At 51.6% G+C, this 12944-nt stretch overlaps 1 non-coding gene across 1 annotated transcript; it reads left to right on the top strand.

Moving 5' to 3' along the window:
* The first annotated feature begins 11858 nt into the window (after window positions 1-11858).
* On the top strand, window positions 11859-11935 carry Trnas-cga (transfer RNA serine (anticodon CGA)). Its single transcript has one exon. It is a non-coding gene; the product is annotated as a tRNA-Ser (tRNA).
* The last annotated feature ends 1009 nt before the right edge of the window (window positions 11936-12944 follow it).

Below are 12944 nucleotides of genomic sequence, written 5' to 3'. Positions count from 1 at the left end.
GTTTTAATCTGCCGGGAGGTTTCATATCAGCGCACACTCCGCTGCAGAGTGAAAATCTCATTCTGGAAACATTCCCCAGGCTGTAGCTATGCCATGTCTCCGCAATAACCTTTCTTTCAGGAGTGCTAGTTCTGCAAGGTTCGCAAGAGGGCTTCTGTTAAATTTGGAAGGTAGGAGACGATGTACTGGCAGAAATAAAGCTGTGAGCATGGGGCGTGAGTTGTGCTTGGGTGGCTCGGTTAGTAGAGCACTTGCCCGCGAAAGGCAAATGTCCCGAGTTCGAGTCTCGGTCCGCGATGCAGTTTTAATCTGCCAGGAAGTTTCAAATCAGCGCACACTCCGCTGCAGAGTGAAAATCTCATTCTGGAAACATTCCCCTGGCTGTGGCTATGCCATGTCTCCGCAATATCCTTTCTTTCAGGAGTGCTAGTTCTGCAAGGTTCGCAGGAGAGCTTCTGTTAACTTTGGCAGGTAGGAGACGAGGTACTGGCAGAAGTAAAGCTGTGAGGATGGAGCGTGAGTCGTGCTTGGGTGGCTCGGTTGGTAGAGCACTTGCCCGCGAGAGGCAAAGGTCCCGAGTTCGAGTCTCGGTTCGGCACACAGTATTAATCTGCCAGGAAGTTTCATATCAGCGCACATTCTCCTGCAGAGTGAAAATCTCATTCTGGAAACATTCCCCAGGCTGTGGCTATGCCATGTCTCCGCAATATCATTTCTTTCAGGAGTGCTAGTTCTGCAAGGTTCGCAGGAGAGCTTCTGTTAACTTTGGAAGGTAGGAGACGAGGTACTGGCAGAAGTAAAGCTGTGAGGATGGAGCGTGAGTTGTGTTTGCGTGGCTCCGTTGGTAGAGCACTTGCCCCCGAGAGGCAAATCACCCGAGTTCGAGTCTCGGTCCGGCACGCAGTTTTAATCTGCCAGGAAGTTTCATATCAGCGCACACTCCGCTGCAGAGTGAAAATCTCATTCTGGAAACATTCCCCAGGCTGTAGTTATGCCATGTCTCCGCAATAACCTTTCTTTAAGGAATGCTAGTTCTGCAAGGTTCGCAGGAGGGCTTCTGTTAACTTTGGAAGGTAGGAGACGAGGTACTGGCAGAAATAAAGCTGTGAGCATGGGGCGTGAGTTGTGCTTGGGTGGCTCGGTTGGTAGAGCACTTGCCCGCGAGAGGCAAATGTCCCGAGTTCGAGTCTCGGTCCGGCACGCAGTTTTAATCTGCCAGGAAGTTTCATATCAGCGCACACTCCGCTGCAGAGTGAAAATCTCACTCTGGAAACATTGCCCAGGCTGTGGCTATGCCATGTCTCCGCAATATCCTTTCTTTCAGGAGTGCTAGTTCTGCAATGTTCGCAGGAGAGCTTCTGTTAACTTTGGAAGGTAGGAGACGAGGTACTGGCAGAAGTAAAGCTGTGAGGATGGGGCGTGAGTCGTGCTTGGGTGGCTCAGTTGGTAGAGCACTTGCCCGCAAGAGGCAAATGTCCCGAGTCCGATTCTCGGTCCGGCACGCAGATTAAATCTGCCACGAAGTTTCATATCAGCGCACACTCCGCTGCAGAGTGAAAATCTCATTCTGGAAACATTCCCCAGCCTGTAGCTATGCCATGTCTCCGCAATATCCTTTCTTTCAGGAGTGCTAGTTCTGCAAGGTTCGCAGGAGAGCTTCTGTTATCTTTGGAACGTAGGAGACGAGGTACTGGCAGAAGTAAAGCTGTGAGGATGGGGCGTGAGTTGTGCTTGGGTGGCTCAGTTGGTAGAGCACATGCCCGCAAGAGGCAAATGTCCCGAGTCCGATTCTCGGTCCGGCACGCAGTTTTAATCTGCCAGGAAGTTTCATATCAGCGCACACTCCGCTGCAGAGTGAAAATCTCATTCTGGAAACATTCCCCAGGCTGTGGCTATGCCATGTCTCCGCAATATCATTTCTTTCAGGAGTGCTAGTTCTGCAAGGTTCGCAGGAGAGCTTCTGTTATCTTTGGAAGGTAGGAGACGAGGTACTGGCAGAAGTAAAGCTGTGAGGATGGGGCGTGAGGCGTGCTTGGGTGGCTCAGTTGGTAGAGCACTTGCCTGCGAGAGGCAAAGGTCCCGAGTTCGAGTCTCGGTCCGGCACACAGTTTTAATCTGCCACGAAGTCACATATCAGCGCACACTCCGCCGCAGAGTGAAAATCTCATTCTGGAAACATTCCCCAGGCAGCGGCTATGCCATGTCCCCGCAATATCCTTTCTTTCAGGAGAGCTAGTTCTGCAAGGTTCGCAGGAGAGCTTCTGTTATCTTTGGAAGGTAGGAGACGAGGTACTGGAAGAAGTAAAGCTGTGAAGATGGAGCGTGAGTTGTGCTTGGGTGCCTCGGTTGGTAGAGCACTTGCCCGCGAGATGCAAATGTCCCGAGTTCGAGTCTCGGTCCGGCACGCAGTTTTAATCTGCCAGGAAGTTTCATATCAGCGCACACTCCGCTGCAGAGTGAAAATCTCATTCTGGAAACATTCCCCAGTCTGTAGCTATGCCATGTATCCGCAATATCCTTTCTTTCAGGAGTGCTAGTTCTGCAAGGTTCGCAGGAGAGCTTCTGTTAACTTTGGAAGGTAGGAGACGAGGTACTGGCAGAAGTTAAGCTGTGAGGATGGAGTGTGAGTTGTGCTTGGGAGGCTCGGTTGGTAGAGCACTTGCCCGCGAGAGGAAAAGGTCCCGAGTTCGAGTCTCGGTCCGGCACGCAGTTTTAATCTGCCAGGAAGTTTCATATCAGCGCACACTCCGCTGCAGAGTGAAAATCTCATTCTGGAAACATTCCCCAGGCTGTAGCTATGCCATGTCTCCGCAATATCCTTTCTTTCAGGAGTGCTAGTTCTGCAAGGTTCGCAGGAGAGCTTCTGTTAACTTTGGAAGGTAGGAGTCGAGGTACTGGCAGAAGTAAAGCTGTGAGGATGGGGCGTGAGTCGTGCTTGGGTGGCTCAGTTGGTAGAGCACTTGCCCCCGAGAAACAAAGGTCCCGAGTTCGAGTCTCGGTTCGGCACGCAGTTCTAATCTGACAGGAAGTTTCTTATCAGCGCACACTCCGCTGCAGAGTGAAAATCTCCTTCTGGAAACATTCCCCAGGCTGTGGCTATGCCATGTCTCCGCAATATCCTTTCTTTCAGGAGTGCTAGTTCTGCAAGGTTCGCAGGAGAGCTCCTGTTAACTTTGGAAGGTAGGAGACGAGGTACTGGCAAAAGTAAAGCTGTGAGGATGGGGCGCGAGTCGTGCTTGGGGGGCACAGTTGGTAGAGCACTTGCCCGCGAGAGGCAAAGGTCCCGAGTTCGAGTCTCGGTCCGGCTCGCAGTTTTAATCTGCCAGGAAGTTTCATATCAGCGCACACTCCGCTGCAGAGTGAAAATCTCATTCTGGAAACATTCCCCAGGCTGTAGCTATGCCATGTCTCCGCAATATCCTTTCTTTCAGGAGTGCTAGTTCTGCAAGGTTCGCAGGAGAGCTTCTGTTAACTTTGGAAGGTAGGAGACGAGGTACTGGCAGAAGTAAAACTGTGAGGATGGAGCGTGAGTTGTGCTTGGGTGGCTCAGTTGGTAGAGCACTTGCTCACGAGAGGCAAATGTCCCGAGTTCGAGTCTCGGTCCGGCACGCAGTTTTAATCTGCCAGGAAGTTTCATATCAGCGCACACTCCGCTGCAGAGTGAAAATCTCATTCTGGAAACATTCCCCAGGCTGTAGCTATGCCATGTCTCCGCAATATCCTTTCTTTCAGGAGTGCTAGTTCAGCAAGGTTCGCAGGAGAGCTTCTGTTAACTTTGGAAGGTAGGATCCGAGGTACTGGCGGAAGTAAAGCTGTGAGGATGGGGCGTGGGTCGTGCTTGGGTGGCTCAGATGGTGGAGCACTTGCCCGCGAGAGGCAAATGTCCCGAGTTCGAGTCTCGGTCCGGCACGCAGTTTTAATCTGCCAGGAAGTTCCATATCAGCGCACACTCCACTGCAGAGTGAAAATCTCATTCTGGAAACATTCCCCAGGCTGTGGCTATGCCATGTATCCGCAATATCCTTTCTTTCAGGAGTGCTAGTTCTGCAAGGTTCGCAGGATAGCTTCTGTTAATTTTGGAAGGTAGGAGACGAGGTAATGGCAGAAGTAAAGCTGTGAGGATGAAGCGTGAGATGTGCTTGGGTGGCTCGGTTGGCAGAGCACTTCCCCGTGAGAGGCAAATGTCCCGAGATCGAGTCTCGGTCCGGCACGCAGTTTTAATCTGCCAGGAAGTTTCATATCAGCGCACATTCCGCTGCAGAGTGAAAATCTCATTCTGGAAACATTCCCCTGGCTGTAGCTATGCCATGTCTCCGCAATATCCTTTTTTTCAGGAGTGCTAGTTCTGCAAGGTTCGCAGAAGAGCTTCTGTTAACTTTGGAAGGTAGGATCCGAGGTACTGGCAGAAGTAAAGCTGTGAGGATGGGGCGTGAGTCGTGCTTGGGTGGCTCAGTTGGTGGAGCACTTGCCCGCGAGAGGCAAATGTCCCGAGTTCGAGTCTCGGTCTGGCACGCAGTTTTAGTCTGCCAGGAAGTTTCATATCAGCGCACACTCCGCTGCAGAGTGAAAATCTCATTCTGGAAACATTCCCCAGGCTGTAGCTATGCCATGTCTCCGCAATATTTTTTCTTTCAGGAGTGCTAGTTCTGCAAGGTTCGCAGGAGAGCTTCTGTTAACTTTGGAAGGTAGGAGACGAGGTAATGGCAGAAGTAAAGTTGTGAGGATGGAGCGTTAGTTGTGCTTGGGTGGCTCGGTTGGTAGATCACTTGCCCGTGAGAGGCAAATGTCCCGAGTTCGAGTCTCGGCCCGGCACGCAGTTTTAATCTGCCAGGAAGTTTCATATCAGCGCACACTCCGCTGCAGAGTGAAAATCTCATTCTGGAAACATTCCCCAGGCTGTAGCTATGCCATGTCTCCGCAATATCCTTTCTTTCAGGAGTGCTAGTTCTGCAAGGTTCGCAGGAGAGCTTCTGTTAACTTTGGAAGGTAGGAGACGAGGTACTGGCAGAAGTAAAGCTGTGAGGATGGAGCGTGAGTTGTGCTTGGGAGGCTCGGTTGGTAGAGCACTTGCCCGCGATAGGCAAATGTCCCGAGTTCGAGTCTCGGTCCGGCACGCAGTTTTATTCTGCCAGGAAGTTACATATCAGCGCACACTCCGCTGCAGAGTGAAAACCTCATTCTGGAAACATTCCCCACGCTGTAGCTATGCCATGTCTCCGCAATACCATTTCTTTCAGGAGTGCTAGTTCTGCAAGGTTCGCAGGAGAGCTTCCGTTAACTTTGGAAGGTAGGAGACGAGGTACTGGCAGAAGTAAAGCTGTGAGGATGGAGCGTGAGTCGTGCTTGGGTGGCTCAGTTGGTAGAGCACTTGCCCGCGAGAGCAAATGTGACGAGTTCGAGTCTCGGTCCGGCACGCAGTTTTAATCTGCCAGGAAGTTTCATATCAGCGCACACTCCGCTGCAGAGTGAAAATCTCATTCTGGAAACATTCCCCAGGCTGTAGCTATGCCATGTCTCCGCAATATCCTTTCTTTCAGGAGTGCTAGTTCAGCAAGGTTCGCAGGAGAGCTTCTGTTAACTTTGGAAGGTAGGATCCGAGGTACTGGCGGAAATAAAGCTGTGAGGATGGGGCGTGGGTCGTGCTTGGGTGGCTCAGTTGGTGGAGCACTTGCCCGCGAGAGGCAAATGTCCCGAGTTCGAGTCTCGGTCCGGCACGCAGTTTTAATCTGCCAGGAAGTTCCATATCAGCGCACACTCCACTGCAGAGTGAAAATCTCATTCTGGAAACATTCCCCAGGCTGTGGCTATGCCATGTATCCGCAATATCCTTTCTTTCAGGAGTGCTAGTTCTGCAAGGTTCGCAGGAGAGCTTCTGTTAATTTTGGAAGGTAGGAGACGAGGTAATGGCAGAAGTAAAGCTGTGAGGATGAAGCGTGAGATGTGCTTGGGTGGCTCGGTTGGCAGAGCACTTCCCCGTGAGAGGCAAATGTCCCGAGATCGAGTCTCGGTCCGGCACGCAGTTTTAATCTGCCAGGAAGTTTCATATCAGCGCACATTCCGCTGCAGAGTGAAAATCTCATTCTGGAAACATTCCCCTGGCTGTAGCTATGCCATGTCTCCGCAATATCCTTTCTTTCAGGAGTGCTAGTTCTGCAAGGTTGGCAGAAGAGCTTCTGTTAACTTTGGAAGGTAGGATCCGAGGTACTGGCAGAAGTAAAGCTGTGAGGATGGGGCGTGAATCGTGCGTGGGTGGCTCAGTTGGTGGAGCACTTGCCCGCGAGAGGCAAATGTCCCGAGTTCGAGTCTCGGTCTGGCACGCAGTTTTAATCTGCCAGGAAGTTTCATATCAGCGCACACTCCGCTGCAGAGTGAAAATCTCATTCTGGAAACATTCCCCAGGCTGTAGCTATGCCATGTCTCCGCAATATTTTTTCTTTCAGGAGTGCTAGTTCTGCAAGGTTCGCAGGAGAGCTTCTGTTAACTTTGGAAGGTAGGAGACGAGGTAATGGCAGAAGTAAAGCTGTGAGGATGGAGCGTTAGTTGTGCTTGGGTGGCTCGGTTGGTAGATCACTTGCCCGTGAGAGGCAAATGTCCCGAGTTCGAGTCTCGGCCCGGCACGCAGTTTTAATCTGCCAGGAAGTTTCATATCAGCGCACACTCCGCTGCAGAGTTAAAATCTCATTCTGGAAACATTCCCCAGGCTGTAGCTATGCCATGTCTCCGCAATATCCTTTCTTTCAGGAGTGCTAGTTCTGCAAGGTTCGCAGGAGAGCTTCTGTTAACTTTGGAAGGTAGGAGACGAGGTACTGGCAGAAGTAAAGCTGTGAGGATGGAGCGTGAGTTGTGCTTGGGAGGCTCGGTTGGTAGAGCACTTGCCCGCGATAGGCAAATGTCCCGAGTTCGAGTCTCGGTCCGGCACGCAGTTTTAATCTGCCAGGAAGTTACATATCAGCGCACACTCCGCTGCAGAGTGAAAATCTCATTCTGGAAACATTCCCCACGCTGTAGCTATGCCATGTCTCCGCAATACCATTTCTTTCAGGAGTGCTAGTTCTGCAAGGTTCGCAGGAGAGCTTCTGTTAACTTTGGAAGGTAGGAGACGAGGTACTGGCAGAAGTAAAGCTGTGAGGATGGAGCGTGAGTCGTGCTTGGGTGGCTCAGTTGGTAGAGCACTTGCCCGCGAGAGCAAATGTCCCGAGTTCGAGTCTCGGTCCGGCACGCAGTTTTAATCTGCCAGGAAGTTTCATATCAGCGCACACTCCGCTGCAGAGTGGAAATCTCATTCTGGAAACATTGCCCAGGCTGTGGCTGTGCCATGTCTCCGCAGTATCCATTCTTTCAGGAGTGCTAGTTCTGCAAGGTTCGCAGGAGAGCTTCTGTTAACTTTGGAAGGTAGGAGACGAGGTACTGGCAGAAGTAAAGCTGTGAGGATGGAGCGTGAGTCGTGCTTGGGTTGCTCAGTTGGTAGAGCACTTGCCCCCGAGAGGCAAAGGTCCCGAGTTCGAGTCTCGGTTCGGCACGCAGTTCAAATCTGACAGCAAGTTTCATATCAGCGGACACTCCGCTGCAGAGTGAAAATCTCATTCTGGAAACATTCCCCAGGCTGTGGCTATGCCATGTCTCCGCAATATCCTTTCTTTCAGGAGTGCTAGTTCTGCAAGGTTCGCAGGAGAGCTTCTGTTAACTTTGGAAGGTAGGAGACGAGGTACTGGCAGAAGTAAAGCTGTGAGGATGGAGCGTGAGTTGTGCTTGGGAGGCTCGGTTGGTAGAGCACTTGACGCGATAGGCAAATGTCCCGAGTTCGAGTCTCGGTCCGGCACGCAGTTTTAATCTGCCAGGAAGTTACATATCAGCGCACACTCCGCTGCAGAGTGAAAATCTCATTCTGGAAACATTCCCCACGCTGTAGCTATGCCATGTCTCCGCAATACCATTTCTTTCAGGAGTGCTAGTTCTGCAAGGTTCGCAGGAGAGCTTCTGTTAACTTTGGAAGGTAGGAGACGAGGTACTGGCAGAAGTAAAGCTGTGAGGATGGAGCGTGAGCTGTGCTTGGGTGGCTCAGTTGGTAGAGCACTTGCCCACGAGAGGCAAATGTCCCGAGTTCGAGTCTCGGTCCGGCACGCCGTTTTAATCTGCCAGGAAGTTTCATATCAGCGCACACTCCGCTGCAGAGTGAAAATCTCATTCTGGAAACATTCCCCAGGCTGTGGCTATGCCATGTCTCCGCAATATCCTTTCTTTCAGGAGTGCTAGTTCTGCAAGGTTCGCAGGAGAGCTTCTGTTAACTTTGGAAGGTAGGAGACGAGGTACTGGCAGAAGTAAAGCTGTGAGGATGGAGCGTGAGTCGTGCTTGGGTTGCTCAGTTGGTAGAGCACTTGCCCCCGAGAGGCAAAGGTCCCGAGTTCGAGTCTCGGTTCGGCACGCAGTTCAAATCTGACAGGAAGTTTCATATCAGCGCACACTCCGCTGCAGAGTGAAAATCTCATTCTGGAAACATTCCCCAGGCTGTGGCTATGCCATGTCTCCGCAATATCCTTTCTTTCAGGAGTGCTAGTTCTGCAAGGTTCGCAGGAGAGCTTCTGTTAACTTTGGAAGGTAGGAGACGAGGTTCTGGCAAAAGTAAAGCTGTGAGGATGGGGCGTGAGTCGTGGTTGGGGGGCACAGTTGGTAGAGCACTTGCCCGCGAGAGGCAAAGGTCCCGAGTTCGATTCTCGGTCCGGCACGCAGTTTTAATCTGCCAGGAAGTTTCATATCAGCGCACACTCCGCTGCAGAGTGAAAATCTCATTCTGGAAACATTCCCCAGGCTGTAGCTATGCCATGTCTCCGCAATATCCTTCCTTTCAGGAGTGCTAGTTCTGCAAGTTTCGCAGGAGAGCTTCTGTTAACTTTGGAAGGTAGGAGACGAGGTACTGGCAGAAGTAAAGCTGTGAGGATGGAGCGTGAGTCGTGCTTGGGTTGCTCAGTTGGTAGAGCACTTGCCCCCGAGAGGCAAAGGTCCTGAGTTCGAGTCTCGGTTCGGCACGCAGTTCAAATCTGACAGGAAGTTTCATATCAGCGGACACTCCGCTGCAGAGTGAAAATCTTATTCTGGAAACATTCCCCAGGCTGTGGCTATGCCATGTCTCCGCAATATCCTTTCTTTCAGGAGTGCTAGTTCTGCAAGGTTCGCAGGAGAGCTTCTGTTAACTTTGGAAGGTAGGAGACGAGGTACTGGCAGAAGTAAAGCTGTGAGGATGGAGCGTGAGTTGTGCTTGGGAGGCTCGGTTGGTAGAGCACTTGCCCGCGATAGGCAAATGTCCCGAGTTCGAGTCTCGGTCCGGCACGCAGTTTTAATCTGCCAGGAAGTTACATATCAGCGCACACTCCGCTGCAGAGTGAAAATCTCATTCTGGAAACATTCCCCACGCTGTAGCTATGCCATGTCTCCGCAATACCATTTCTTTCAGGAGTGCTAGTTCTGCAAGGTTCGCAGGAGAGCTTCTGTTAACTTTGGAAGGTAGGAGACGAGGTACTGGCAGAAGTAAAGCTGTGAGGATGGAGCGTGAGTTGTGCTTGGGTGGCTCAGTTGGTAGAGCACTTGCCCACGAGAGGCAAATGTCCCGAGTTCGGGTCTCGGCCCGCGCGCCGTTTTAATCTGCCAGGAAGTTTCATATCAGCGCACACTCCGCTGCAGAGTGAAAATCTCATTCTGGATACATTCCCCAGGCTGTGGCTATGCCATGTCTCCGCAATATCCTTTCTTTCAGGAGTGCTAGTTCTGCAAGGTTCGCAGGAGAGCTTCTGTTAACTTTGGAAGGTAGGAGACGAGGTACTGGCAGAAGTAAAGCTGTGAGGATGGAGCGTGAGTCGTGCTTGGGTTGCTCAGTTGGTAGAGCACTTGCCCCCGAGAGGCAAAGGTCCCGAGTTCGAGTCTCGGTTCGGCACGCAGTTCAAATCTGACAGGAAGTTTCATATCAGCGCACACTCCGCTGCAGAGTGAAAATCTCATTCTGGAAACATTCCCCAGGCTGTGGCTATGCCATGTCTCCGCAATATCCTTTCTTTCAGGAGTGCTAGTTCTGCAAGGTTCGCAGGAGAGCTTCTGTTAACTTTGGAAGGTAGGAGACGAGGTTCTGGCAAAAGTAAAGCTGTGAGGATGGGGCGTGAGTCGTGGTTGGGGGGCACAGTTGGTAGAGCACTTGCCCGAGAGAGGCAAAGGTCCCGAGTTCGATTCTCGGTCCGGCACGCAGTTTTAATCTGCCAGGAAGTTTCATATCAGCGCACACTCCGCTGCAGAGTGAAAATCTCATTCTGGAAACATTCCCCAGGCTGTAGCTATGCCATGTCTCCGCAATATCCTTCCTTTCAGGAGTGCTAGTTCTGCAAGTTTCGCAGGAGAGCTTCTGTTAACTTTGGAAGGTAGGAGGCGAGGTACTGGCAGAAGTAAAGCTGTGAGGATGGAGCGTGAGTTGTGCTTGGGTGGCTCAGTTGGTAGAGCACTTGCCCACGAGAGGCAAATGTCCCGAGTTCGAGTCTCGGTCCGGCACGCCGTTTTAATCTGCCAGGAAGTTTCATATCAGCGCACACTTCGCTGCAGAGTGTAAATCTCATTCTGGAAACATTCCCCAGGCTGTAGCTATGCCATGTCTCCGCAATATCCTTTCTTTCAGGAGTGCTACTTCTGCAAGGTTCGCAGGAGAGTTCTGGTAACTTTGGAAGGTAGGAGACGAGGTACTGGCAGAAGTAAAGCTGTGAGGATGGAGCGTGAGTCGTGCTTGGGTGGCTCAGTTGGTGGAGCACTTGCCCGTGAGAGGCAAATGTCCAGAGTTCGAGTCTCGGTCCGGCACGCAGTTTTAATCTGCCAGGAAGTTCCATGTCAGCGCACACTCCACTGCAGAGTGAAAATCTCATTCTGGAAACATTCCCCAGGCTGTGGCTATGCCATGTCTCCGCAATATCCTTTCTTTCAGGAGTGCTAGTTCTGCAAGGTTCGCAGGAGAGCTTCTGTTAACTTTGGAAGGTAGGAGATGAGGTAATGGCAGAAGTAAAGCTGTGAGGATGGAGCGTGAGTTGTGCTTGGGTGGCTCGGTTGGCAGAGCACTTGCCCGTGAGAGGCAAATGTCCCGAGTTCGAGTCTCGGCCTGGCACGCAGTTTTAATCTGCCAGGAAGTTTCATATCAGCGCACACTCCGCTGCAGAGTGAAAATCTCATTCTGGAAACATTCCCCAGGCTGTAGCTATGCCATGTATCCGCAATATCCTTTCTTTCAGGAGTGCTAGTTCTGCAAGGTTCGCAGGAGAGATTCTGTTAACTTTGGAAGGTAGGAGACGGGGTAATGGCAGAAGTAAAGCTGTGAGGATAGAGCGTGAGTTGAGCTTGGGTGGCTCGGTTGGTAGAGCACTTGCCCGTGAGAGGCAAGTGTCCCGAGTTCGAGTCTCGGTCCGGCACGCAGTTTTAATCTGCCAGGACGTTTCATATCAGCGCACACTCCGCTGCAGAGTGAAAATCTCATTCTGGAAACATTCCCCAGGCTGTAGCTATGCCATGTCTCCGCAATATCCTTTCTTTCAGGAGTGCTAGTTCTGCAAGGTTCGCAGGAGAGCTTCTGTTAACTTTGGAAGGTAGGAGAGGGGGTACTGGCAGAAGTAAAGCTGTGAGGATGGAGCGTGAGTTGTGCTTGGGAGGCTCGGTTGGTAAAGCACTTGCCCGCGAGAGGCAAATGTCCCGAGATCGAGTCTCGGTCCGGCACACAGTTTTAATCTGCCAGGAAGTATCATATCAGCGCACACTCCGCTGCAGAGTGAAAATCTCATTCTGGAAACATTGCCCAGGCTGTGGCGCTGCCATGTCTCCGCAATATCCTTTCTTTCAGGAGTGCTTGGGTGGCTCAGTTGGTAGAGCACTTGCCCCCGAGAGGCAATGGTCCCGAGTTCGAGTCTCGGTTCGGCACGCAGTTCTAATCTGACAGGAAGTTTCATATCAGCGGACACTCCGCTGCAGAGTGAAAATCTCATTCTGGAAACATTCCCCAGGCTGTGGCTATGCCATGTCTCCGCAATATCCTTTCTTTCAGGAGTGCTAGTTCTGCAAGGTTCGCAGGAGAGCTTCTGTTAACTTTGTAAGGTAGGAGACTAGGTACTGGCAGAAGTAAAGCTGTGAGGATGGGGCGTGGGTCGTGCTTGGGTGGCTCAGTTTGTGGAGCACTTGCCCGCGAGAGGCAAATGTCCCGAGTTCGAGTCTCGGTCCGGCACGCAGTTTTAATCTGCCGGGAAGTTCCATATCTGCGCACACTCCACTGCAGAGTGAAAATTTCACTCTGGAAACATTCCCCAGGCTGTGGCTATGCCATGTATCCGCAATATATTTCTTTCAGGAGTGCTAGTTCTGCAAGGTTCGCAGGAGAGCTTCTGTTTACTTTGGAAGGTAGGAGACGGGGTAATGGCAGAAGTAAAGCTGTGAGGATGGAGCGTGAGTTGTGCTTGGGTGGCTCGGTTGGTAGAGCACTTGCCCGCGAGAGGCAAATGTCCCGAGTTCGAGTCTCGGTCCGGCACACAGATTTAATCTGCCAGGAAATTTCATATCAGCGCACACTCCGCTGCAGAGTGAAAATCTCATTCTGGAAACATTCCCCAGGCTGTAGCTATGCCATGTCTCCGCAATATCCTTTCTTTCAGGAGTGCTAGTTCTGCAAGGTTCGCAGGAGAGCTTCTGTTAACTTTGGGAGGTAGGATCCGAGGTACTGGTAGAAGTAAAGCTGTGAGGATGGGGCGTGGGTCGTACTTGGGTGGCTCAGTTGGTGGAGCACTTGCCCGCGAGAGGCAAATGTCCCGAGTTCGAGTCTCGGTCCGGCACGCAGTTTTAATCTGCCAGGAAGTTTCATATCCACTGCAGAGTGAAAATCTCATTCTGGAAACATTCCCCAGGCTGTGGCTATGCCATGTATCCGCAATATCCTTTCTTTC

The sequence above is a fragment of the Schistocerca serialis genome, unplaced genomic scaffold (genome assembly GCF_023864345.2).
Source record: "Schistocerca serialis cubense isolate TAMUIC-IGC-003099 unplaced genomic scaffold, iqSchSeri2.2 HiC_scaffold_1420, whole genome shotgun sequence".
Lineage (NCBI taxonomy): Eukaryota > Metazoa > Arthropoda > Insecta > Orthoptera > Acrididae > Schistocerca > Schistocerca serialis.
Note: the sequence above shows the minus strand (reverse complement) of the source record. Positions and strands in the feature narration are given on the sequence as shown.